General features: G+C 46.3%; 1 protein-coding gene across 15 annotated transcripts in view; it reads right to left on the reverse strand.

Annotated features, from left to right (window-relative positions):
* Positions 1-13,196, reverse strand: part of LOC121593792 (homeotic protein female sterile) — a 203,721-nt gene extending 190,525 nt beyond the window's left edge. For 14 of the 15 annotated variants that reach the window (XM_041916465.1, XM_041916463.1, XM_041916470.1 and 11 more), the window contains exons 1-2: positions 13,005-13,196; positions 10,274-10,814 (exon numbers count right to left, since the gene is read on the reverse strand). The gene's annotated coding sequence lies outside the window, so the exon portion shown is untranslated. The remainder of the gene's footprint in view (positions 1-10,273; positions 10,815-13,004) is intronic. The other variant, XM_041916457.1, reaches the window with a different exon arrangement.
* Positions 13,197-26,822: the final 13,626 nt, after the last annotated feature.

The following is a 26,822-nucleotide window of genomic DNA, read 5'->3' on the forward strand; positions in this document are numbered from 1 at the left end:
TCGGCTTCATCGACCCGAGGCTTTGCGTTGCTTGATTGACCCTTGCTTTCACTTGCTCGAAGATTTGGTAGGTTTTCTCCCTGTTTCCCCCCATCCCTGTACAAAGGTGTTGTTCGTCGTCAGCGAGATACCACTTTTATCATTGGGCTATCATTAAAAGGGTACGCCAGCCGAGCGGACTGGCGTCGGCCGACGCTGCTGTACCTTTTCACAGTTTCCCGGCTCGGCAAAGAAAGGCCCAGGGTGTCTCTGCGTAGGGCCATGAATTTTGCTTTGCAGTAACGTAAATCTTTTTGGCTTTCTCCGGTTCTCGCTTTTTGGGGCTTTTGTGGAAGTTCCCCAAGGTATACTGGCGGCAGCGGTAGGGCGAAATATGAAAGCGTAGCACAAAATTACCACACGTCAAGGTTTAATGCAGCTTTTCTTGCTTCGTTTGCAAGAAATAAAAAAGAGGATTCCATGAATGGAAGGAAAAGGATTTCACGCGTGTGCTTCTGCCCCGTTCGCCATTTTGGGAAGTGGTTGTTAGCTGGTAGACTTTTTTGTTAATAACACACAGACACACACACACACACAAAAGGTAGCCGAATTCGATTTTCAATCTGGACCGCTGATGTGGTGTGATGATTGGCAGGAAAAGCTTCATCACTGGACGCACACGGCAGGGAGGGAGGGAGTGGGAAACCGAGGGTTTAGTTGTAAGAAGGGGAAAGAAGATCCCAGTGACATAAGTCGGATGGTGCGGATGATAGAGCCGCGGCCGGGTGAGCGTGTTTGGTGCAAGCGGAACAGGCTAAAAACGAAATCGGTCGAATTTTCTTTCATTTTCTGGGTGAATGGGTTTATAAAAGGATGATGGGACAGAGAGAGAGAGAGAGAGGTATTAGGTGTACTGTTTGATGATTGGATCAATATAGATTCTTGGGTTGTTTGAGTTGTTCGTTCGATATCAATATTTTGGAGTGATGGAAAAAGGCACCAAAAATGAATGAGTGTGTGTTATGGGAGGTAAAATATTTATCAACGCTTGTTAGAACATTTCATAAAGCAAAATATTGAGCATTACTTGAGAAACAATTTAAGCGACATCTCTCTGAGCTACACATAATACTTGATTTTTTATTTAATAAAAAGGGTGTAGAAATAAGAAGAAGAATATGAAATAAGAAAGAATAGAGTAGAACAGGGGATTCATAACCTCATCGAAGAGACCTTCCATCTTCGAGATGTTGAAATCAAACTCCCTTCAATCAGGTTTTGCTTTTTCAAATCGGTAATTCCCTAGACCAATCATCGACTTTAACTAGGGCTATGACACCATGCGTTGAAACGAGCTATGGAAAAATTGACAACAGTGCGTTATTCCTGGAACGCAGAGGATCATAACAATCCCCAGGACAGAGCGTTTTGATAGAAAGTATCGAACATGCGTAGGGATTTGCTCTAATCTCATGCGAGACCGTAAAAAAAAATTTACAAAGATGATGTCAGTGGCTATATTGTGAATGTAAGAAAGCCACTGATAGGTTGTGAGAGTGTGTGTGTCTTTGAAAGTTTTAAGACTGAGTTATAGGCACCTAGTTCTGTATTTTTTCCAAAGTTTCGTGCTCGACAATCTCCTGAGAATTGTCCAAAAACGTACCAAATGCAATGTTAGTATCTTCTTCTATTTGGTGTAAACGTCCTAGAGGGATATGACGGCATGTACAGGCTTTCAAGACTTTATTCAGTATCAAGCAGCCGGATATTCAGTTCCTGTTACGGGGTGTGTTAGTATATCGAACACCAATACGTACGGAGGATATACCGACAACGTTTCCATTTAAAAAATGGACAAAAAATTGTCGATTTTTAATTTTACCTACACTAATGAAACTTTAAGTATACTTTCAATAATAGTATCCCATGAGTCACCAGAAAAAATTTGACACCTCAATCAGTCGAACTATAACTGTGATGAACAAAAAAGTGAAGCCAAACTTCGTGTAGAAGCGTGTCGTATAAGCTTGTTTCGGCATCTACAACATGTTAGCACTATTAGACAACAATCAGAGCATTGAAAGAAAGCTCAGTTCCAAATGAGCCGATGACCCTTAGCTGCAGGAAACTGCAAATGGTGCTGAAAATGAAGACTGAGGGAAATATGCTACATTGTTGCGTTATCTTAGCCACGAGGTCGATGCAATTGGCCAAACAGTGATGTAGTACCTCGGAAACATTAAACTACATGTCAGGAACCGGATATCGCGTCCACTGGCTTCGCAACGGCAAACGTTGACGCCAAATCTCACTGAATGCAATAATTTCAGACGAATTTCGGTGACATTTCGACATGACACCCAAAAATCGGTCCAACATCCCCCGGGTGTGTCCCATCGAAATTGTCTGGACCAACATTATACAAAAGCTCTAGTCGAACAATTTTGTCGCGAAAATTGTGCAAGAATTGATAAAAATCGAAGGTAGACCTTAAAATCATGCCTCCATGCATGTCGTCGTCAGCCATTGCGAAAATTCCGGAATACTGACGAAAGACAGCTCGCAAGACTTAATAACATGCCCGCCATGGGTTCAGGCCCCGAATTGTCCGTGACCTTTTGAATATTGTGTGTATTTAATTGCGTTGATAGCATAACACATAAACGTCTCAAAACTCTTTCAAAAGACGTGTGAAACAAACGAAAATAATATGTTCACTGAACGATATTAAAGTACAGAAAAAGCACTTAGTAGACCCAGCACTACCTATCCAACTACCAAATGGAACTGCGTCTGGCGTCTTGCAAAAGTGCAAATAATAAATCCTCCCTTCATCCCTCACCCTTCCCTTCTTATATCCCTTGTCATCAGGAAGAAAAGCAAGGCCGAACCACTCACGCTTTCCGGCTTTCGGCGTAGCTAATAGTATGCATTTATCTTGAGCGGCGAAGCTCCATCGGACGGGGAAAGCTTTTTAAACTCAAACCCAACCCCCCCAAAAAAATTGCTTCCCTTTCCCTCAATGGGTTTGCAGTGGGACGCTTTGTAAGCGCGAAAATGTAGTTCCCACACACACACACACGCTGGAGCGCTGGTTGAAGGACGCCCGGAGCGCTGGTCCCGGAAATGCTACGGTTGGGTGGCGCGGTTGAAAGATTGAAACCCATGCCTCCTAACCCCACGCAATTCGTTCGCATCCGACAGGCACGTCCGTTCGCGTTCGGACTGCCCTCAGCACCTTGCCCCAAAGGCACAAGAGCACCGATGCACTTTTGATCGGAACAGCAATGGGTGCTGCAGGGCACCGAATTCAGTGCTGCGTGCTCTAATGGTGCAAGCAGCCCTTTCGGGCACCAAACGGGGGCACCAGACCAGACCAAGCTGAAAATAGGCAGTGAAACACTTTCTAGCGCGACAAGGTCACTTCCGTACAAGGTGTACGGGTGCTGTGTGTGTTCACTTAAGGCGTACAAATATAGAAAGCCCCCATCATCGCCCCTCCGTTTCGAATCAGGTCAGGCAGGGTATGTGCAGATTTCGTACCGCAAAAACGCATGCCACCCTTTCGTGTGGCGTGGCGGATTTAAGGGTAAATATTTGTGTATGTGACCACGACCGGACATTCCTAGGTGCACACGTTCACGGTACGGTTTTGGTCACCCGGGCCGGCTAGCCATGGAATGTGGTCGCTATTTGCAACGCCTTTTCACTCAATGCGTAGCTTGCCCGCTTTCCATATTTACTATAAATAAAGCTTTCGTGGCAAAATAAAAGTGGGAAAAACGATGTGACGCAAGTGCCTCCCCGTTGATAATCCTTGATTTGTGGTCAATGCAAAGTTGGGCTTTGATTAATTCTATCACCGTTTAATGTATGTGTGTGTGCCACATCAGCTCCAGTCCAGGCTCGTACAGGTACGGTTACTGGTCAGTGTACCGAGCAACATTAATATTCATATACATTTTTGGGAAGTATAACAAACGAGAGCCCACTTTTGGCTTCGGGGCATTAGGGGACCGCTTTCGCCGCTAATACCATCGTCCATCGAAACCGTTCACGATCGTATTTCATAGCTTATTAATCAAGCTTAGCGGATAAACAAAGGTTTTAGTCGCGTTGCGGGACCGTTACCGTCCTTTCCCTACTCCATTACCCGGTGAGCGTGCTAAACTTCAAATAATAGCCATTTCATGAAGTGGACTGTGTTGGTGGTTTGGTTCAGCTTCGGTACGCAAACATCGATAACACACAGTGGACAGTGGACAATATTCTGCCGAGTGCTTTAGATTAGGTTGTTTTATCGGAAATTCGTAGCCACAAAAAAAGCACAGAAAAGCTGTTTAAACACACACATAGAGAGGGGAGAATAACATGATAAGCCGATGTTTTTGGTCGAATCACGTAGCAAACGCATTCTTTTAGGTGAGTTTACACACAAAAAATGGATTTTCCCTGGAACAAGTCCTAACCTGCGGCTGATTGTTTAGGCCTTCGGTTCAGCATAGACCCCAGGAAGTTATGGAGAGGGAAGAAGCAGCAAGAGAGTACCCAGTACCAGTTGATCCCTTTATGTGGTTGCCTAGTACCTCCCTTTTGCACGTGCTCTGAATAACCGCCACATACCCACATCAAGCACAGGGACCGGGGCACATTCAAAGCAGAATTCAAACGACAATTGGTGGTTCACCACAAAGGTATACACAAATCATGATGATGTACCGTGCACCCGTGGGGTGCCGCTAGGCGACACAACAACTCATCTGTATCGGAACACGGTCCAAATCATTCCGAATTCCGAACCCGAAGCCGTACGATAATTAATCATCGTTTAATCTGTTGTTGAAGCGGGCTCTTCCACTGTCAGGTCCTCGCAGACCCGCTCCAGCCATAGGCCTCGATCGATGCCTACACTTTCTGACGCAATGTCGTTGGCTGGCAGGAAATTGAGTACGAGTGACAGTAACATACTTTCTCTATAGAAGGGATAGTCACACACACAAGGATTGTATCCTTCAATATAACTAACCTAACGAGAGATCCACAGAGCTTGTGGTTTCAATGTCTCATTTCATAATTGCGCCTGAATGAAGCATTTATACCACGGCTCTGACACCCACACCCACACATTCCTAAGCGTGGACAAGCGTGGACCCATCATCCATCACCCGGTGTGAGGTGCGTTAGTATGCCAGGGCGTGGACTGTGAAGCGTTTATTGCGGGATAAGTGCATTGCACCAACGGCACTGAATGGGCTGGTCAGGCACATTGTCCGCTGAACATGGACCCGCTGGACGAGGATACAGCAAGCGACAAGCAGGAAGGAAAAATTCAACCGAGTGTCTGCCCTTAATTGTCCGCCGGGTCGCTTCGTCGATGGAGGAGGACCTCGTTGAATTAAATCCTAATTTGTGCCGTGTATCAATTAGCGTTATCACTTATTCAAATCCCTTTTTCCCTCTTCGTCCGTGTGTGGGGCTGCACAGTACTGCGACTATGTGGGTGGGCGAGAAATGTGAATATAAAGAGAGACGATATATTACCGTGCTTAGTCTAGGTCTGGCAGTTCTGTGTTCTGATAGGAGTGACCAGCGATCAATTCCCCAGGAAAGAACGCTTTATTAGCTCTGGGTGGTGGACGTACCGATAAATGGAAGTCGTTGATTAGAGATATTCAGTATTACAGGGAGGTTTCTATTCTAGGTTTTACAATCCCCATTATTTATGATATCAACATGTCAACGGATCATTTAAGTTAGTATTGCATTTTGTTGGAATTGTTTGCTTATGATGTTGAGATTGGGGGCCTTCAAGATTCTAGTCAGTTTTTTGTATGGAGTTTGACAGTTGGAGGCTGAAATCATGTAACCATTCCATACAAAACCGCCAAAGTTTATATAATACAGAGGTCGAGCCGTCCAGAACATTTGACCAAAAAGCGTGGGAAAGTTTTGACAGCTGAATAAAAAAGCTTCAATAGTTTCATCGTAGCATACATTGAGTTTTTAGTTGTTGCGCATGCAGTGGTCTGAATGCATTTTTGATCAATTTTACATCATTTGTTCGTTATATAGTACTTCAAAAAGTCGACGAATATCAAGAAAAGATAGAATTATAGTACAATTATTGATTATTACAAGATCAGTGCCAAACATTAGGACGAAATCATGTGCAGCTCACGAGGACCAAAGCTAATAGGGTTGTTTCCTGATTTTGGTCGTTTTTAACTAATGAATTAGTGAAAAAAAAACACTCGATGCCTCGTAAATGAGAAGGAAATGTATAGTTACACTAGATTTTGTGCAGAAAAAGCGCAATTGGCCCACAAAAGTGTTTGGTTGTGTTTGATCGTTCACAAACTTTTTCATCTAACTGTCAAAAACAAGCTTTCAAAATGGTGGACCAAAATCGAGCTCTACATCGACCTATGTATTATAAAGACTTTGCAAAACCGCACATAAAACTATCCTGCAATTTTCAGTCTAGATTATTCAAGCCACAAAGCTAGAATTAGATTCGAGTACCTGCTCGAAAAAATGTCAAAACAAAGAGGTGTTTACATTTATCCCAAGGTGCATTAAAGAGATCTGGTGATGGAATCCAGAATCAAAGTATATGTAGTCCAGGTGGTCTCATAGCATATTTTTATAGCCAATTTTGAACATCACTTTTTGACAGGACGGATGAAAACTGATCAAACAAGCTTTCTAGAGGCTTCAGGAAAACACAAAACACTCTTCTTCACTCAAATCTTCATTCAGAAACAGAAGCGATAAAAATCAGCCTACTATACTCATACACCTTGGTATAAGTCCACCTTTATATTATACTGTTGTTAAGCTGCTCGAAAACTGCTATACAATCCAAACAGCTGACAGGCTGAAATTTCAGCCTACGAACTTAAAACGAAAAAGGGCCCCATTGCTAGAGAGACCCTGCAATTGTTCATTTCTACGCTAAACTTCAATATCTTATGCATATCCTCTTAGTTCAAAATCCATTACAACAACGGACGGTGTTGGAATTGGAGCAGAATACCTGGAACTGATATCTATTTTAGCAGAGCCGATTTACAGAATTCTATTGCATATATTTTCTCTACACCTTGATATTGGAGCAATGCCTACAACCGTTTGATATGAGCCCGCGAAACTACCCAAAATAAGTCCCGTGCAGCGTCCTTATTTCCACGAAGGCACTATCTACCTTCTTCAGCCGAAGCCCTTATCCCTAGAACACACCCCTCGTACTTTGTTTTGAGCCCGCAAGCCCCCAGCAGAGAATCTTGCACCATCATCAACAGATGATATTTCTTGTTTTTGTCGAACGAGAACAACCGCTCGGTCCTGAAGCTTCCGCTTTGCAAGAACCAGTTGTTGCTGCTTTGGCGTCTTCTGCTCTTCCCCTTCCCCCGGAGCACCTGAGCAGTAACGCGGACTAATGCGTATTGCGGCACGACTTCTCGTGCGGCTTACACAAACTTGCGATAACACGAACACGACCAGCCATGGTTTTACGTGGCAAATACAACATGCAAAACACCATCGAGATAAGGTGGTGGCTCCCTTTTTGGTCTGGGTGCGCATAGACTTGATGTTGTCACAGCCTCGGCGACAGTGTCCTTTGTGGATGTTGTTTTCGTGTGCTCATTCCCCCCGTGCCCCCGTTTTCAAATGCTTATCAACAGTTGTTTATGTTGTCGTTGTGTGTGTGTGCGTGTTCCCGTTGGTTGCTTTTGTAAATTAAATTCAAGGCTTCAACCCGCCACAGGACACCGGTTTGCCATTTGCGCCAAGTGCGCCCGCGCATTCATTTATTCATCACGCGTCGGGTTGCCAAAGGGTACCGAAAGGATACTGGCCCGGTACAAGGTAACCCATCTTCTGCCTGCCGAAGCGTTAGTCAATTTGCTGCTTCGCAAGAACCTTGCGGCAATTTCCAATTTCGACGCACAAAAGCTACAGTCACTTTTCCATGGAAATCCATCAATTTGATGTAAGCGTGCTCGGAAGAAGAAAGCAGTGAAAAGGGTGCAGAGAGACATGCTGCTCAATTTATTACCACTCGGGGATGAATCTCCCTACTGTTTCATGTTTATTCCTTTCCTCACAGAACGTCTCGCCAATCTCGGCCCCTTCCCGCCACATTCCCAAACGACAGTGCCGCTTCGGCTGCTACAATATTATTGTTTCTTGCGAAGGCAGTCAAACTGATGGATCGAAGGTTTGCTGCTACTCGCACCGCATCCGGCTCGGGGGCTAGATCACAAGGCCTGACCACTCCTTGCGAAACGCCCTATTTGCACGTGGGGACGCCTGTAATCAAAAATCAACGCCGCCTTTGTTCCTGTCTGAAAGCGAGTTTTCGGTCTACCGCGCTTTGGTGTTGTGGCGCTTCGAGCATCCGGCATCGAAGGAGCTTTTGCCGAATGCCGTTCACTTCCGACCATGTGGGCTTCTTTTTTGCGCAAGATTTTCGCCCGATTTTTGCCCACAAGCTATAGCTGTGTTCGCAAGCGAGAGCATCATTTAGGAGGTGCGGTTTTTTGTGTCTGTGTATCCTTCTTCCAGTTCTGGGCAGTAGGGCGCTTCTTTTGCCGTGCTCATTAAAGGTCCCTTTCATTTCGGTGCTTTTGTGCCACCCCTTAGTCGGTTGTTAAACAGCTGGCATTTCGGGGCAGGCTTCCTATTGTTTGACTTCAACCCCGGGCCGGGCCGGGCCAAATGGTAGTTTATTTTTCTTTTACGACATAACTGAGCGTGGTCGTGGCAGTGCTACTCCAGGAATGACACTGAACCGGAACCGAAAAACGCAGAAGATTGTTACGCGAACGCGGCGGGCGCTTGTGTTTGCGTCATTTGCGCATTTTATGAGCAACTTCTCGTTACGGGGGGGGATACAGACGGCCACTTTTGTCCCTATTCAGCAACCGGGCAGGGCATCCCTCGAAGAGATCATATACACACACTTTCCTGGCTCGGTTTGCTCGTCCCGATGTACCACCGCAACGAATTAGTTTTGCGTTCGTTGCACTGTGTGGTGCGGAGGCTGCGCAAGTAGCATCCACTACACGTTCCACCAACTGCCCGCCCGAAGCGCCATAAATCCTGCCCCCGTTTGCCACTGTTTGTGCCCATCCTGCAACGGCCCAAACAATCGCTTGTTCTCCGGCAGGCTCACACAGCACAACACATTATCATCATAATGCACAAACGCCCGCGCGCCCCGCCCGCGTATGTGGGTTGAGTTTGATGAGGAATACATTAAAGCACTACACGAGATAAGGGGGGGGGGGAGGTTTTGTGTTCGTGATTGCTCCCATGTTGCTCCGCGCGCGCGACAACCATTTGCACGACAAAAACGTTCTTCCCCAACCGGCGCGTCTCGATCCCCCGATCCTGCGACCGGCTTGAGGAGATGAGAATATAATTACGCATTCTCGGCTGAGTCAGACGTGGATGGGTATTTAACGGAGAGAAACGAGGGCGCTCCGGGCGCGGTCGGAACTGCTCGCAAAGCAAGGGAAGTGTATCTGCTCCGTTTAGAGGGGGGAAGGGGGGGAGGGAGATTGATGGCGCGCACGGGCGACATTAATAAGGCAAAGGCTTTGCTTTGATGGTGAGATGGTGCGCTTGCGAGGCTTTGGATTTTAATGTTTACAAAATTGTCGATAATTTTGCCGAGCAGATGCTAATGCTACGATGGCCTGGGAGGTTGAAACGGTGGGGAGGAAAGAACACCTGGGCGAGAAGGCTGTATGTGATTCGCCTTTACTTTCGCCTTACCAGGAACAGAGCTTGTTTGGTACAATTTTCCGTTGTTTATCTACATTATAAAGTTTAAAAGCACTCTTTTGCCGGCGAAAGTCATAAGAAAGCTGAAATATAGAGGAAAAATGGATCCACCCCAAACAAAAAACCCTCCTCATTTATCAACCTCATAAGAGCTTGTTTATTCTGCTCAAGGAAGGTTTCATTTTCGTACAATTTTCGACGAATTTAATTGCGTTCAAAAAATGAAACCACCGTAAACCATACTCCGGGGAGCTCAATCCATCTTCAAGACCCCCTGTTTTGGTGAGTGAGTAAATAACGAGTTCTAACCAAACAAAAAATCGCACCATGAAGATTGGTCGTCGTCTAGTTCCCCTTATTTTTTGCCACCTTACCCTCATTAGTCACGCTGTCAATTTTGTTTGTCACGCGAAGGTTATCCTTTTTTCGTCTCTCCACTTTATTTCTAAAGAGAGGAGGAAAAAATGTCCCTCCAATTGCATTTCCAAACTCTGACTCTTACCTGATGCAGGTTTGTCTCGCGGTTCCGGTGGCTTTGCCCGCAAACAGGCGCACGATGGGCCCCGAGGTTTTAATCCAATTAAAGCCGAATATAATAGCAATAATAATACGCCACGGTGTACGATGTGCTGAACGGGTGGACCAGAAATCTCACCAAACACGGCTTTTGTTTTGCGTGGTGGTGATGGTGGTGATGATTATTTCACGGTTCACTCTGCAAGCACTAACAAAAAAAAGGAAGTTTCGGAGTTGCGTGTGAAAAATGGGATTATTTTTTCCAGCACTTTCCTTTTTCGCGCTCTTTCTTGCTCGCTTTCTTTTCACACGCTTCACGCTTAACCACTCAAAACGATCTCCTTCTGCCCGCTAATGGAGAGGTTTTAAATTTTCACTTGTTTTCGTTTTCACAGTGTTGTGCCACTACTACTTGTCGTCGACGGTACACAAATTGCACTGAGTAATGGACACTTGGAAATGATTCGCTTTTTTTGTTTTCTTTAAACCGCTCACTTGCTTTTTAATCACAGATTAAGAATATCGAGCTGTGAAAATTATGAAAACACACACACGTTAGACGTTTTAAATGCTTAAATTACACGAAACACGCCTTACAAGAGAGAGAAGCAATTTACACAAAAACAAGCCAAAATTTTCCATTTTTTGCTTAAAATTCAATTCAAAAGTATTGCATTTAGTTCCACTGAAAACGCCGAAGAAACGTTTTATGATGCTTTTTTCTCTCTCCTTCATCCAATTTAATTCTATTCCACCATTAGCACCGCACGAGTGCATTCGATCCGGTTTCCGGGGAAAATAGGTAAAATAAATTTCCCGTTACCCCCTTTCCCACCGTCGTCTCGACCTATGGGTATTAAATTTCCTCTTATCCTTTCTCACTTTCGACTCCTATTGATTCCACAACCGCAAGCCTTCCTCACTGAAGCAACCGCTCCTCTCCATACGCTGTGTGATTATTGAATTGGAATGAAATGAAAATCTTTACCATTTCCACACCCGGTGGGTTCGGTGTGTTTTATCGGCACTTGCACTTGCCCCTCCCCCCGCACGGACTGGAAACTCCACGCACCGTGTTGTGCCCACAGCTTTCTCTCGCCTGGGCTGTGGCGAGAATGCCATTCGTTAGGGTGAAATTTTTAATTATCAAACTCACTGACACAGCACAAAAACTTTTCCCCTCCCTCCCACTTTTACATCCCCTCTCGCTCCTTCTCCCACCAGCGTGCCACGATGAATGGCCAGCTGAAATAACAATCACGTATTTTATTTTAGATTCAGCTCGCTCGCCCACCACCACCACGAGAGAACAATTTCACCTTTTTCATTTTCATTTTCCACCTGTCGTCCACGAAAACGTCCTCCCCTACCCTGAATGCCCCCTGCATGCACCTTCATAAAGGCTGATTATAAGCACGATAGGATTTTGAAACCGGAACTTCTTCGCCCAGCGGGGGGAGGATGGGTTGCAAATGCAGGGAATGCATTCGGAGCGCGCTTTTCCTCTCGATGGGAAACGCCACGCCGCATTTCACTTCCGGGCACAGCTGGTTCGGTGCGGGAGGAAGATGGGAGGAATGGGAGCAGGGATCAGGGGAAGGTATGGGCAGCCCCAGTTCTCGACTACGAACAGTCGAACCACACTGCACCCTTATCTTTTGTGTGGCTTGTTGGTTTGTGGAGTCGTTTTGTCTTCGTTTTGTTTCGGCGCATCGTGGCCGTTTCTTCACCGTTTTTCCCTCTCTGGCTATCGTTTAGTATTATATGGCTTTTCTATATTTTCCACTTTATTTTACACTAGCCTTTCAACTCTCTATTTGTGCATTTTTCTGTGTGTTATTGCTGTGTCTCGAACAAAGGTATTTGCTTTCTGTTCCATCGCATCGTTAAAGACAACACTGTAACACAAGGAGGATCTCGAACGGTTTTATCACATCACATCGAGCGGTGTTATCATCGTACAAAAAAAAAACCGCTGTATACGGCAGCATTCGCCGGGTTTCGGACACAGGATGACGGTTCGTCCGACTGTTTAGCGAGGCGCTTTGATTGGACTGAAGTGGAGGGCGCACGCTGTCGATGACGCTTCCTTGGTGTCACCATTGTTTACCCACCATACAGATACACACACTCACACACTTTCAAGCATCAAGAGCTGTTGCGGAACAACACAAAGTTAACGGGCGGCGCGGCACTGGCAGGCGCCTCCACAAAAACGAAGCTTCCGCGTGGTGGAATTTTTCGAGTGCCATCATCCTCGACAGCACGTTTGCCCACTCCAAAACACGTTACACACACACACACAGACATACATTCACATACACCAAAACAGAGTGCACGTATTTCCACTCTTAAGTAAACCTACAGATTCGAGCAAAACAACAACAAACAAAAAAAAAAACTCGGGGGGACATGTGTTTGTGTGTGCATGTTTTCCCATCGAAACTCATTTCGCGACGCGTCACTACTTACTGCGCGCGCCTCTCGCCTTCATCGCCCTTGCATCGCGAACGGTGTGTAAGATCGTAAAATCACCGCTTCAACTTCCTCCCATTTTCCCCGGGGGGGGGGGGGGGGGGGGTAGGTGTCTACGGCAATTTTTTGTTTCGTGATTCCTGTGATTCTGCCCTCCCAATCTCCCTTTTCAAAAGATTGCTTTCGCCACCCTCGAAGGACACACAGATACACGCACGCATAAAACACACGCACACACGCACCTTACTTTTGCTGTTTCGGGGGTTTTACTTCACACGCCACACGCCACAGACCACAGAGGATATTGCATCCCGAAAAACGCACGGGGTGAAAACACATACACACTGGAGTCGCACTGAAAAACCGCACACGGTGACGCAGGGGTTCACTGTTCCGCACTGGCGTGGCCAACGGTAGGCAGAGATCTGACTAATCCGAAACGCTCCGGCTTCCGGTTTTCCCTCCGGCCCGGTTTGCTGCGCTCGCACAACACTCTCGCTCACGCTCTCGCGTAGGTATCTTTGCCTGACAGTGTGATGGGCGGAAGATGGGAAAGGAAAGTGCTGGCATGCTGGGTACACACTCCACCGACAAAACACGGGAGTCTGCGCGTTGCCATCACGAGAAAGCGGGCACTCTTTGTTCACTCTCTGTGTGGAAGCACTCACGCTCGGCGTTGGAAGCGCACAGGATGAACTGTGCCGATGCGGGGAAATTCATTCCTGCTCCACACACACGCACAGATTCCAACACAGTTTTCGCCAAATTTCGGCTCACGAAAGAGAGAGGGTTTTTTTGTGTTGTCAACCCTCCCTTCTTCCTGGCAAGTGGAGGCAGTACGCACAACAAAGATAAATGAACAACGGTGCAGAGCGTGGCAGCGTGTCAGCTGTCGGAAGCAATAGAGATTTCGCTGGAAGGAGGAGAAAGAAGCAACCTGTCGTCACTTTCAATCATGTCTGTGGAGCGACTCCCGTGTGTTCCGTGTTTGTACTCCTGTGTGATTACTACTGGTGTGGAGAAAAGAAAAGTCAACGAGAGGGTATGGGTAGATGGGATGGGACTCAAAAAGCAACGAACGGGTGTCGTTTGGCAACGTAATTTAGCGCTAATTGCGTGATTTAAAGCATTGCCCGGTGATAGCATTCTGCGCAAACAAAGGGCAGCAAACTGGAAGGATCTTATTTGAAGTGACAATCTTCCATACAAACTCATATCAAACAACGTGTTTCAGTTTTGGTAAGCAATAGGGAGGAAAAATAATGCAAAATACTGAGAAAAAATGGGAGGAAAAAACATAAGCGCTGCTCAATAATTAGCTAAAGTTAGTTAAACGTTACCGATAATAAGGATCACTCTGAAGAACTGTTTACAAACAACAAAGATTGCGAGAGAGTTAGGTGAAAGTTTCCTGCAAGATGAAGACAACGCCCCAAGACACCGACATCACCATGCCTTTGATGGTGCTTTAATTAGCATCAGCCTACTACTACTACTACTACTACTACCCTTCTAGTCACACCTGATCCACCTTCCACACACATACACACACTGGAAGAACGATGAACCTTTTCCGTTGTTCCTTGCCCTGCGGTGTAAGACGATATTTTGCCTGCGAAAGTTGACCCCTTTTGTTGGTTGGTCCAGTATCTTCCCCCCTCCCCGAGGCTGAAGATAACGAAGAGGCGAGTTATTTCTTCCTTTCCGATGCTTCCCGGCTCCTCCCTAGACTCCGCACAATCCACTAAGGAAGCAAAATACCTGCCCGGACCGGACCCTCGCCCGGAGGTCGTTCAGGTTCCAGTGTGATAAAATTTAATCACTTCAGGAAGTTGGTGTGCTGCATGCAAGCGGAGATTCAATTTGCAACCCACCGGGACCGGTTTGAAATCTTGGGTGAAGCCAGGAAGCGAACATTCTGTAAGCACCGTATCCTGGTCACGACACTAGCGTGTTTTAAAGTGCTACAAAGAAGCGTTAATTTAAGCGTTCGGAGTGCAAAACTCCCTTCAAGGGTACACTGATAAGAGGTTTGAGAAATTAATAAAGTAAATGTAAAATACACACACACACACATCTACCCTGCTTGCCGCTCATAATTCCCCTTTCCTTCGTCAAGTGGGTTTTAGTAGTTTTTGGCGCAACTTTTGGACAAACACTAACCCCCTTTAGCCCGCGTGCGTCTTGTTGGGAGAAAGTTTAATTAAACACACACCTCACCGACACTTTTACACACACATGGATGCTTTCGTTTGGTGCAGCGATGGGCACTCACATTGGTTGGGAGGGGTATAATGTGGGAAGAAGAAATCAAAACTAATCCATTTTACCAGCCCAAACAGGAGTTAAAGTACTGTTCGTCTCGCCTTCGTCCTCCCCAAACGGGGTTGATTATCCATCCGCTGATGAAGTTTTTCACTGCCGTCGGTTTGCAGATGACATATCGCCCACACGCGCGCGCGTGTGTGTGTGTACCACCTGATGTGATCGTTACCATTTCCTCCTACCTTCAGCAGGCAGCAGCATTTGCTGGAAGAAGGAATGAAATTAACAATCCGCACACCGGACTGATTGCAAAGGGCTGAGCGATGGGAGGGACTAGCTAAAAGTGGGGACGCAGCAGCAGGGAATCCTTGTAAAGCACAGCCCGGGCACTAGTATCTGCAGTGGAAATGTATTATGACGAAATAAAACGTGGGTATGATATGGAGAACACACACACACACAAAAAACGATAGAACTTCAACCGCACGAAATCGCCATTGCGGATGGTGGTGGTGGTGATGGTGTACTTTTGTAACGAAAAGGGCTGTTCTTCTCTCTGATTTCCATTTGGATGAGTTTTTCGGTGGCAGCTGGAAGGACGTAAAGGAGACGTATAAATTGAAGCAGAGATGTGAGTAAAAAAGCAACACAGACATACACATGTTCCACACGGAACGGAAACTGAATTCAATTCACATACGCAAAAGCTTAGCCACACCTGGCGCAAAACCTGCTGACGTGTAAGAGTTGGACCATCCGTAAAAGGACACAGACAGTAGTGGAAATGCGAATAACAAAAAAAGCCCCTCCCCCGATGGCGATGAATTTTCGTTTCTGCTATGTTTAATTTAGTGAGGCGATCATGGCTCTTTGAGGAGGAAAATTTTTGGAACACGGCCCCTGGGATGATAACCATCACCGTCCAATGTTTCCACAGCTGTTTCCTTTGAAATGCTCGGCGTTGGTCCAAGCAAGAAAAAAAAAAACGCTTGAAAATTCCGTCCAAGCAGTAGTAGCGAGCAGTATCATCATCATCATCATCATCATGTGTGATCATCTTGCTTGTCAACTGGAAGAATGTCCTAGCATCAAAGTGCCTTACACACGCAGTTATTGGAGATGGAGATGGATGGTGTGCCGTGGTTCCGAAAGGTGCTTCCAAGCCGTTGATGAAGATGATGGTCACACACAAACGAACCTGGGCGGGCAGGGTTCGGACCCTGCACGTCGACTTCGAATTTGACCCACTTTACGGCCAATTGATTATTGGTACGTGCGGACCGTGTTCCCGGCGTCCGAACGGTGCAGCCGTTCCGTGGTATCCGGCGAACGAGCCCCGAACCTGGCGGTCGTTTATTTTCCCTTCCCTTTCCTTGATTTTTCATTTCAAGCTCCAAGTGGGAAAAGGGGTTGGCAGCACCAAAGGACGCACGGAGACGTGTTCTGCTAGCGTCGTCTAATTTTGCTGCACTCTAACGGCACCGTGTCGTTCTAATCGATCCGATTCCAAGAATATCACCGTTTGGAGTTTGAAAGCAATCTTCTTCACGCACACACACCGCTCCAGTTCGAGTGGGGAGAAAATTCCGGTCCGAATGCATGACATGAATACGACATTATGAAGCAAAATAAAGAGCTAAAACGAGCGAGAAAAAAAGAACCCATAAACTGTCTGCAAATCAGGAGGGCTCAAAAAAATGGTTGATTTTGCGAATTCCGTAACCTTTCGTGCGTGCGCGCCCGAGAGAGAGAGAGAGAGGGGTTCGCTACACGAAATGTATTCAAATACATTCTAATTAGCTGGCTGTTACTTTTCTATACTGCCGTTTACGCTCGAAAGCGCACGAGTGGCGTCGTGTGCATGCAAGCCGCCCGGCCCCAAGTTTGGGTGGAATGTGCTTTTAATTTCCCGAAGCGTTGCGCCACTGAGTGTGCGATGGAGCCGGTTGAAGATGAGGCCGCGACGAGCGCGCGTTCATATTTTATGAATTAATTGTCGTAGCGCTTATCAGCATGGCGCTGGCATGCTGGCAGGGCCGAATATGAACGATTTGGAGCGCCGAATATCCCGTGGGTGGAATTGACTTTTGCGCGTACTTTGGCTTGCGCTGCGCGCGTCTTAATTTATTTAAATTGCCATTCTTATCGTCGAAGTAATGCTGCCGGCGTGCGGAATGAGTTACAACAAGTGATTAAAAATGGATACAATTTCGGCTTATAATTCCTAGATAAAGGCAAGCATTTGATTTTAAGAGAAGGAATGTTACCTTTTTTTGATGAAAAAGAACTGATACTTGGAACTGGTGGAATACGGCAAAGGACGACTGTTCTCTCATCACTCATCACGTCGATTTCATCAAACACACTCAACACCTTCCACCGGTCAAACGGACAGCCGGTGTCCGGTGTATCAATTGAACCATCACGAAACAAAGAAACAATGCTGGAGCTGACGGAAATCTGCAGAAGGACACCAACGGCATCTGACAACTGTTTCATCAAGTTGCGGGACCAAAAAACGCAAGCTCACACGCCTCAAAACTCTATCGTACTCGCATCGGGAAGATAGTATTGGTCCCAAAACAAAAAAAAAGGAGAACAACTCCACTTCACAAGAAGCGAAACTGAATCCTCCCCAACCGGAACTGGTGGCGGGACTGCGCACATTTCCAGTTCATTTGAAATCTGTCTTCCCCTATTATTGCTGCGTCATTCCGGTTGAATTGCGTTTCCGTTGGCAGCGTGCAAGAACCAGGCCGCAAATCGAATTCGGAAGGAAGAGCAGACAAAAAAGTGAACACACGGTTCACAGCAAATCCTGCACGCTTCCCTTAGGAGTGCGTCCCAGGGAAAATTGGTGTTCCCAGGGAAGCATCGGAAGCATTTGCAGGCATTCGAGGCTCAAAATCGAATGGACTGTCGAGTGCGATTTTTAGCAGGAAACGTGTTCCTCGCTACCTGGTAGGTGGCATCTGTGATAAGAAACATCCAAGCGAGAATAAGGGCAACACATTCCAGCAGCAAATATGACATTAATTTCCGGAAGTACCATGCGAAGAGCATTGTCTGAGGGTGAGCTGACAGGCACTGGCCTGGGTTGTAACGGAATGGAAACTCCCCAGCGGTGCTTGGGGTGCTTTATTTTTAATCAAATCCAAATTGCATCCTTTTGTGTGTGTAGTAGATAACGATGGTAGGAGGTACGCAGGGCAAATATCGACACTGGCACCGTGCTCTGATAGCGCCACAGACACCAACCGCCGGTCACACCGGATGCGGAAACCGGGCGACCATTTGCCAGTTCCGGTGTTAATAATTCATGTTATCGTATGCCGACACGATAATGGTCACGGTGGTCACTCCCCGGAGCCGGGGGGGGAGTGGCACCTAGGACACAGTATTCAAATTACAATTGTTTCGAATAATAACGACCCGTTATTTGCTGTGTAGGTCATCTGTCTTTATTGGCCCCGGGGCTGGTCCGCCCCTGGCACGGACAAAGGGCACAGACAATCAAACCATTCAGAGCATGTGAAAGAATGTGTAAGGACACAACCATTTCTGGTCAGCCAGCCATCCGGTCTCGGCCGGAAGCCGGAATGCTGGAAGTTCTGCCACAAGGCCTATCGTCTGTTTGCCGGTGCTTCTTTTGACCTGTTCAAGTTGGAAGCAAAACTGAGCATCTTTCTTTGGGACCGGGGCCACCTTGCATGTCGCCTGTAAAGAACGGAGAACAGCAAGAGCTATCGACCCAGGCACCATACAAATGAACCCACCGTGAGGTTAGGAAAAGGGTTCGTTCATTTGCACCGAGCACTTGTTAATAACCCGGCTGGACGACCGTACTAGAGAGATGTCGTGCCTTCATACGGAACAGCCGGTCCCTGCACGGATGCTGCTGGTGCTGCCTCACGGCTCGGGCTCGAATTTCTGGACCTACTGCTAGACGACAACTTTCAGCCACACAAACTTTCAGCCGTTGCGCTACACTGCCCCGGTGGTTGTTTTCAGTGTTTCAATCTGCTGCTGTGTACGCTGCGGGGCATACGAGCCGAGAAGCTGCTACCGTATGGTGTCTCTTGATAGTGACGCTGGTCCTTCTTGCCATGCTGGACACGCGTGTCGCAGTCATATGCTTCCCCACAGGCCCACATTCTGTAAATTGGCCCACATATGATATGGCAGGCTGGCCAGACGCTGGTCAAGAAGCAAAGGGAGGACGAGACGCCCTATAATCCCTTGTCGTACAACGGGCGGGAAACGTGGTACAGCCGGTGGGGAAGCGGAGCGCTCAGTAAATACACTCGTTGTGTTGCAATTGGACCATTGCCTCACTCGTGCCACACTTTCCCGGTAAGAAGCTTGTTGACCTGGCTTAGGCTTAGTCATGATCGATTTCGGTCATGTTTTTGGGACACCGGGATTTAGTGTCTTATCCTTCGGGCATGTTATCCGGGCAGCTTGTAGGGCGGGATGCTTTGTTTGAGCAAAGTCGGAGGACCTCCCATCGGATGTGCTCCGGGATGCGACGGATCGATTATAATCAAGCTCGTTGACTTCTTGTGTGGGTTGCAGTGGGCATCGTAGGCTCGTTTCGATATCACATTGCAAGTCGTACCCGGAGCTTCTGATGATGGTTTGGAGATTGGCCTACGAGTGTAATGATACCTGCCACAGCACAAATCCTATTTTAATAATCAATGAGCAAATTTTGTGGCATTGATGAAGATTGAAGCATTCGTTCGATTTGAGCAGATTTGTTTGCTTCATTGGACAAAAAGGCTGTTTTAGTTTGATTGAAAATATCCTATTGATAACAGCATTCTCTTTTTTCCTTTTTTTTGGTGAGCTGTCCTCCATCTGTCATGCTAATTGTTGTTACAGTACCCTTGTTAACCTCGTTTCGAATTAATTTATCACGCATTCGCAAACATTGCGCTTCAAACAACATCACACCTCATCCGCATTTATGTGCACTTTACTGTTTTATCAACTCAAAACGCCGCCCGTCGGTATGACATCGGCTCGTAAATGTATGACCGAAACCGGGACCTACCTGGCAATTATCATGCTTCCGGCACGTCGGGACCAACAATAAATTGCGGTCAATGTGGTTGCCTTCACTGTGTGTGTGTGTGTGTGCATGTGTGTGTATTGATGCGGGAGTGAAAATTAATTAAACAATCTCCATTCACCCACATTGCACGCGCGCGCGTGTGAACGCCACCGCCGACAGTAACCGCTGGGGCCCACGCACGCACCAGCACCATCACCAGGTCATCCATGACACTATTGGACATTTTTAAGCATGGCCCGGGCCACTCCCAAGGCTATAGCCGTACGGATCGTTAAACTGCTGACAATCAATCGGTAACAGTTCTGTTTCGGAGACAGCAGAGAGAATAACAAAAACGATTCCCACGCCGTTTCTGTGTGTGTCTCACTTTGGTGCGGATCATTGAGCTTCTATCCGGTCGGAAAAGTGTACACTGTGTGAGATATAGCTCGTGTGTTTTTTTTTGGGGAGAAGATTCCACGATCCTTCAGGGACGGTAGGGTTTTATTCCCATAAAAAACTGGAAATGGAAATAGCGTATCTTGCTTTATAGTTGATGTTGTGTTTTTGTACCTTCGCAGAATTTCCACTCTTTCAGCTTAAAACAACACACACACACTCATTGTCGCATCCTAGCGCCTAGAAAACTGGGCCCACCGAGCCTGAATTCTCGCCCACTGCACTGCCCAAAGGCTTCCCAATTTCATTATGTCACCGTTCTGTGGGTGTTTTTTCACCCACCATTCGCTATCTTTGTGATTAAAAAAAAAAAAAAAAACGCCAAAAGATTCGCGTGACCGAGCGCAACAAATATTGTGCTTTGCAAAGGGGAAGCTGTCCAGTCCGGGGTGTGCGCTGGGACCAATTCGACTGTGTCGGAAAATGTCTATAAATGGCATTGGAATAGGGATAGGGGGCTGGCAGCAACAAAAGCAACGCTAGCCGGGCAGGATACAAAATCCTAGCAACCCCCGACGGGATGGGCATCCCGGCGCCCTGCTACCGGGAATGAAATGGACAAGCCTGCCGAGCTGCCGTGTAATCGAAACCTCTGCTCGCTTGTACGAGAGGACGCCTCCGGTTGCCCGGTGGGACAACCATCGCGATGGGCCGTTAATTTTGTTTCCCGATAGATGGTGGCGGGGAGGGGGGGGGGAGAAAAAACTGGCCATCCGGTTAGCGGCAAACGATTACGAGCCCTTTGAAGCCTGTCTGGGAGCGGAGAACGTCGTTGGCAATGGCGACGGTTGCCAGCACGGTCAATCAGAAATCCAGCGATCGTTTCACGGAATGTGAAGTGAATGTGTATGGGGTGGCGTTTTTTGCAGGAATTTTGAGGGGGTCGGCCCTATGTTTTGTCACTGTCACGGTGCGCTGACTTGGACTCGAAAGTTAGCGTTGACTGGTGACTGGTGTGAAGCAGGCGGCGCGGTGAGCTTAGCTGGCTCGTTCGTTCGTGCGATTGGCCGCGTGTGCTTCGCGTGCACCTAAATGGTGCAGATTGATAGATAACTTTTTTGTTTGTTTGCTTCCTCCTTCTTCTTCGTGTCCAATGTGCTACTGAATGGTGCTTTTACATTTGTTTTTACACCTTTTGTTTTTTGTAACCTACCGGGAAAGCGAGAGCTACATTCAGTGCCACAAACAAGGTTATGGTGTTGCAACGTTACACAACAAGAATGTGCTTTTTTGTGGTGGGTTTTGTTCTACATTTGAAGGTACATGATCCATGGGATCTGTTTTTTGAATAATTGAAACGATCCTTAGAAACATTTCTTTAAAGATTGGCATTCAACGGTAAGCACTTTGAGCCCTTTGACCCTTTTGGTTGTGCAAAAGGTTGTTATGTCTATAACAATGTATAACAAATATCAAAAAAGTCTCTTTAGAAATTTGATGTCATTAATTATGAACCTTTCATTATGAGTGAGGACACCATATTATAAACATCTAATAAATAAACATCAATGTTGATAAACTAATAATAAATATAAACATCAATGTTGATGATGAATAAACAATCTCCAACTATTTCCACCGTATCTAAGCCCACAGAACGATATCATAATTCGTCGAAAGAGCGCCTCCGTCATACAAAATTGTGCCATTTTGAGTAGTTTTGAGTAGCCAAGTTGCAGTGAATTCAATAGATATAATACAATCACTGCCAGCAGCAACCATTTCCGGGAGCGGAAGAACGCAATGACGCCGAGAATTGCTCGAAAGCTCTATCATGTGCGCAATAAAATTGATTAGGTGCAGCTGGAACTTTACCAGTTTCGATGCTTGTCCTACCGAACAAGGTGGGTTCTGGTGGGGGCAGATGGGATGCAAATTTTGATTTGAAGCAATAGTACCAGCCACAGCAGCAGCGCCAGCGACAGCGTCAGGTATCGGGGAATTGAATTCACCCACAATCAATTAGCAGAACAAATGAGAGCTTTGGTGAATGGCGAGCTGCTTCAACAACTGCTGTCAGGCACAACACCATTAGTGATTGAACGCGCACAACCGTTTCGTCTTGGTGAAAGCGAGAGAGAACAATGGAAGGTCCTTTAGTGCAGCACAAATCAAACGCTGGCTACCAATTCAAATTAATCAGATCAAACGGCGCAATGGGAATGGGTTCTACTGCTTCCTGCAAGCAATCCCTTTTGCTGTCGTTTTGTCCCGGAAAATGCTTACCTGTTTGGAAGCAAGCACGCAAGATCTTGCCTGATGTATTGGACGTCCTGAATGTCCATGAATTCAATATTTCTCATTAACCCGAGTGAGTTGCTGCGTCCCCGGTTCCAAAACATGTTTCAATCATCTGTTCCGTTTGGCCAAACAGTTTTGAAAAGGGCAAGGATGTGGGGATTATTGGACGACAATTGTGTGTAGCAGTGCGGGAGTCACTGCGACTGAACTGGGAAGAGACCGTGTACAGAGTGTAGTTGTTTCACCTTTCCCAAACAGCTCCTTGTTAAGTACAATAGCGAAGAATTTTATACCTTTGAAAAGGACCTTCCCAACCAGCCCAGCAGGTAAAGCCAAATATTAACATAATCGACATCGGCGTGTTCGCCTTTGTACCAGCGAATACACCCCACAACCAAGCGTTGATACAAACGTGATACATTAAGCAAAGTGAGGGTAAATTACTCCATTATGTTCCACCTGGTGTTCGGGCTCGCGTCGCGGGCATGTTTTTCTACCTCGGAACGTCGGAACAACCTACAGACATCCATCCGTGGCGGGGCAAACGGTGGTTTTGCATTCTGCCCGCAAGGCGGGATATTTAGTTTCCTGTACCGAAAATAGTTTAAGTGAGTGGCGGAGCACGGCCGGGACAGGGCCGGGTACTATATTTTCATATTTGCTGCCCCGTTTGGGTACATCCGGCACCATGGTACATGGTGCCGTGCCCGTGTGAGCTTTTTCACCACCAGCACCACCACCGAGCGCAGCTTAGCAAATCCAATTAGCAGCCTATTACGGGCCTTTATTAATTCAATTTATTCGAACGAATTATCCCGGTTTGCGCGAAGCGCAGGCAAGCTTAAAATTTAAAGATCTTCCGCAATAGAGGCGTGCGTGTAGGTGATGCTTGCCAAGCGTATGTTATGCTGTGTGCGATCAGTAATGTTATTAAGCGGTTGTGTGTTAGCGTTGCGAGGAGAAAAGGTTTTGTACACGATGTATATTTAACAGCTCGTCAAGATACGGAAGAAAGTAAAATATGTACAAAAATGACTAAATAATTAAGCACTTCCTTAAGAACTTTTGTACTACTTTACATACAAATGATAATTTAACCACTTCAATTTCTCTTAACTGAACGATTAAAATTGACTTTTAGTTTTTCGCAGTTTTTTTTTCTTTCCAAACTTTAATTGCATTCGCTCTTCAGTTGTGCTCCGACTAGCCGATAAGCGATACCTCCTCCATACAACAAGAAGCACGTACTTTTTAACGGGAAATAAACTTTCTCCCCCCGAAAAAGAAGGAAAACCGTTTGCATTAAGCGCTGTAGCAGCGGCGGTGTTGATAGCTGCCAGGATGGTGGAATGTCGGGCAGGATGGGACGTTCTTTGTCAATTAAATAATGAGCAAACTTTCCGGCACCTCCGTACCGTTTGGCCGGCTAGCGTTATGGGGGAGCGTTATAAAATAATAATGAACCCGAGAAATTATTAACGAAACTAGCCCAAAAAAATTAAAACAAAAGTCGAAAGAGTGTTAGAGAGAGAGAGAGAGAGAGAGAGAGAGAGAGAGAGAGAAGAGGCAAAACTGTAACTGTTCTTATCTTGTAGCTTAATGTTTTGAGCTAACCGTGGAATAAACATGGCTTCTGTTGGGCGAGAGGCTGTTTTAAAGTTGCTGTACAGAGCAGAACATGCTCGATGTTGATAACTAAGTTAAATTTTCATCTTACTCTTGTTTGAACCGCACGTTTTTAGAACCCGGGCAGCAAGGATTAGGCCTTTGTACTTTCGCTATTGAATACATTGAACCGGCCCTAAAGCAGTCTTAAAATTGAAAGCTTCATGGAATGTTTTATCCATTTATTACGGCTTCTAAGCTACACGCACACCAACCATAGTGGCTTTGAATCTGTTTACCCTTTGTTTCACTCTCAGATGCTCCATAATGCTGTCCCAGCCATTGTAAGAAAGGGTGCAAATACGATGGAAAAAGGACAAAAGGGTTTTAGTTAACAATAGGAACAGCAATATCCTGAGGTGCAGAGCTGTTGACCAACAAACTTACACCAACATACAAGAAAAGGCGTCCGAAGGCGAGAAGATTACACCCAGTAAGGTCAAGAAGGACGGGTTAAGTAGATATGAACAGAACAATATTATTCATAACCTATCAACCGGGACCGGGTGTATTTCGTTAGTAACAAGACCACTTCCACTTCCACTTTGGTGGTGCTGTCGAACAGGGGTACACGATGGTAAATTGAAGCAACAGTCCACTGGGTAAGGTAAAAGATTGCTTGATAGTATCACCCTGTCTGGGTGGTAAACGTTTCCCGCTTCACCCAAGCAGTCGGAGCAGTTTACAGCCCCAAAGTCTGATTGGATGGTTAGGATGGGGAATGGGTTGAGTCAGGTTTTTTTAGTTTCCCAATTGGCTGTAAAGAATCCATTTTCTACGCTTCCACTCCTGGGCCTGCTGTTAGTAGGTGTTCTTTTATAGGCAGTAAAGTTCGCTTGAAACAGTGCACGCCAGCAAAAAGCTAAAGTTGAAGTCGAAACAGTCTTGCTAAACTGAAACAAATCAAAGAAACGGCAACACAATGAAGACATATCCAAGAGGTCACAACGTCCTTCGCTAGAATGGGTTTTTTTGGAACTTCCACTCGTGTGGGTGTTTTTTCTTCTTCTTTTTCTTCCTCTCTCTTGTTCCTCCAGCCAGCCCATCATCAGTCATAATAAAGCAGCGCCGATACGCGCCATAAAACCCGGTAATCCTGTGTCATAAATTGTACAAAATTATAGCCTTGTCCAGGGCGTTTTCCAGAAGGCACAGGCGAAGGTGAACGTTTGCTCCGAAATTGGTGGTTACTGTATCGCAAAACCTGTGTTGTGAGTGTACACACACACACTTACAGAAGTTACATACAGGTAAAATATCACCACCAGTTATTTAAGAAAACTTTGCTTTCTTCACACATGCTCCAGAGCAGGACACAACGGACAAGGTTACCATTTCCCAGTGCCTGACCGGGACAACTAGAGAAAATCGTGTTTTTCTTAAATCCCGAAGACACTTAACAACACAAAAAAGTCGCGAGAAAAAAGGGAGAAAGAGAGGTGAACTTCAAACATCTTTAAATAAACGGTAGCACAGGTTCACAAACCTCGTTTTTACGAATGGCAATACCTGGCGGAAGAAATAAAAAACCTTGGTACAAAATGCAAAACACTTACATCCGTCGCCGTCGTCGTTGTCGTCGTCGGTTCGGGTATCAACCCGGAAGTGGTTGAATTAAAGGTAGCGAACAACGGTGTGTGTGTGTGTGTGTGTGTGTGTGTGTGTGTGTGTGTGTGTGTGTGTGTGTGTGTGTGTGTGTGTGTGTGTGTGTGTGTGTGTGTGTGTGTGTGTGTGGCTATGTGTTTGTTCAAAGGTTGGTCTCAACCAATGGGGGTGATTGTGTGTATTTTACCTTTTGTTCCCTTCGGAACAAACCCGTATTTATGACCACAACTGATGCAAATAAAGCTCTTCCGGTTAGCTTTTGCTGGTTGGGCAAGGTAAAGGGGTATGCTGGGTGGACGAGTAGGGAAAAACGACTATAGAATAGAGATGGGTAAGGTTGGGAAAAGTCCGGAGTCGACTCCGATTTGACTTTTTCGGCAATCCGGCAATTACGGAAACGACTCCGGAAGGTAGATCCGCCTTACATTATCTGGAGTCGTCTGGAGTCATCCAGAGTCATCCGGAGTCGCTCAGAGTCTTCCAATTGACTTCGACTGACTCCGATTGCGATCGGCTCTGGACTACTCTGAATGACTCCGACTCCGGAAAACTCCGGACGACTCCAAATGATTCAGGGCGATCCCTGACGACTCCAGACAACTCCCGACGACTCCAGGTTACTCTAGACGACACCGACTCTGGACGACTTCGGATGACTTCAGACGACTCCAGACGACTACGGACGACTTCATACGACTCCTGACGACTCCAGACGACTCCGGATAACTCAGACTCTGGGCGGAGCTAGTGGTTTAGAATTTTCCGAAAT

This window comes from Anopheles merus, chromosome 2L, assembly GCF_017562075.2.
Source record: "Anopheles merus strain MAF chromosome 2L, AmerM5.1, whole genome shotgun sequence".
Taxonomy (NCBI): Eukaryota; Metazoa; Arthropoda; class Insecta; order Diptera; family Culicidae; genus Anopheles; species Anopheles merus.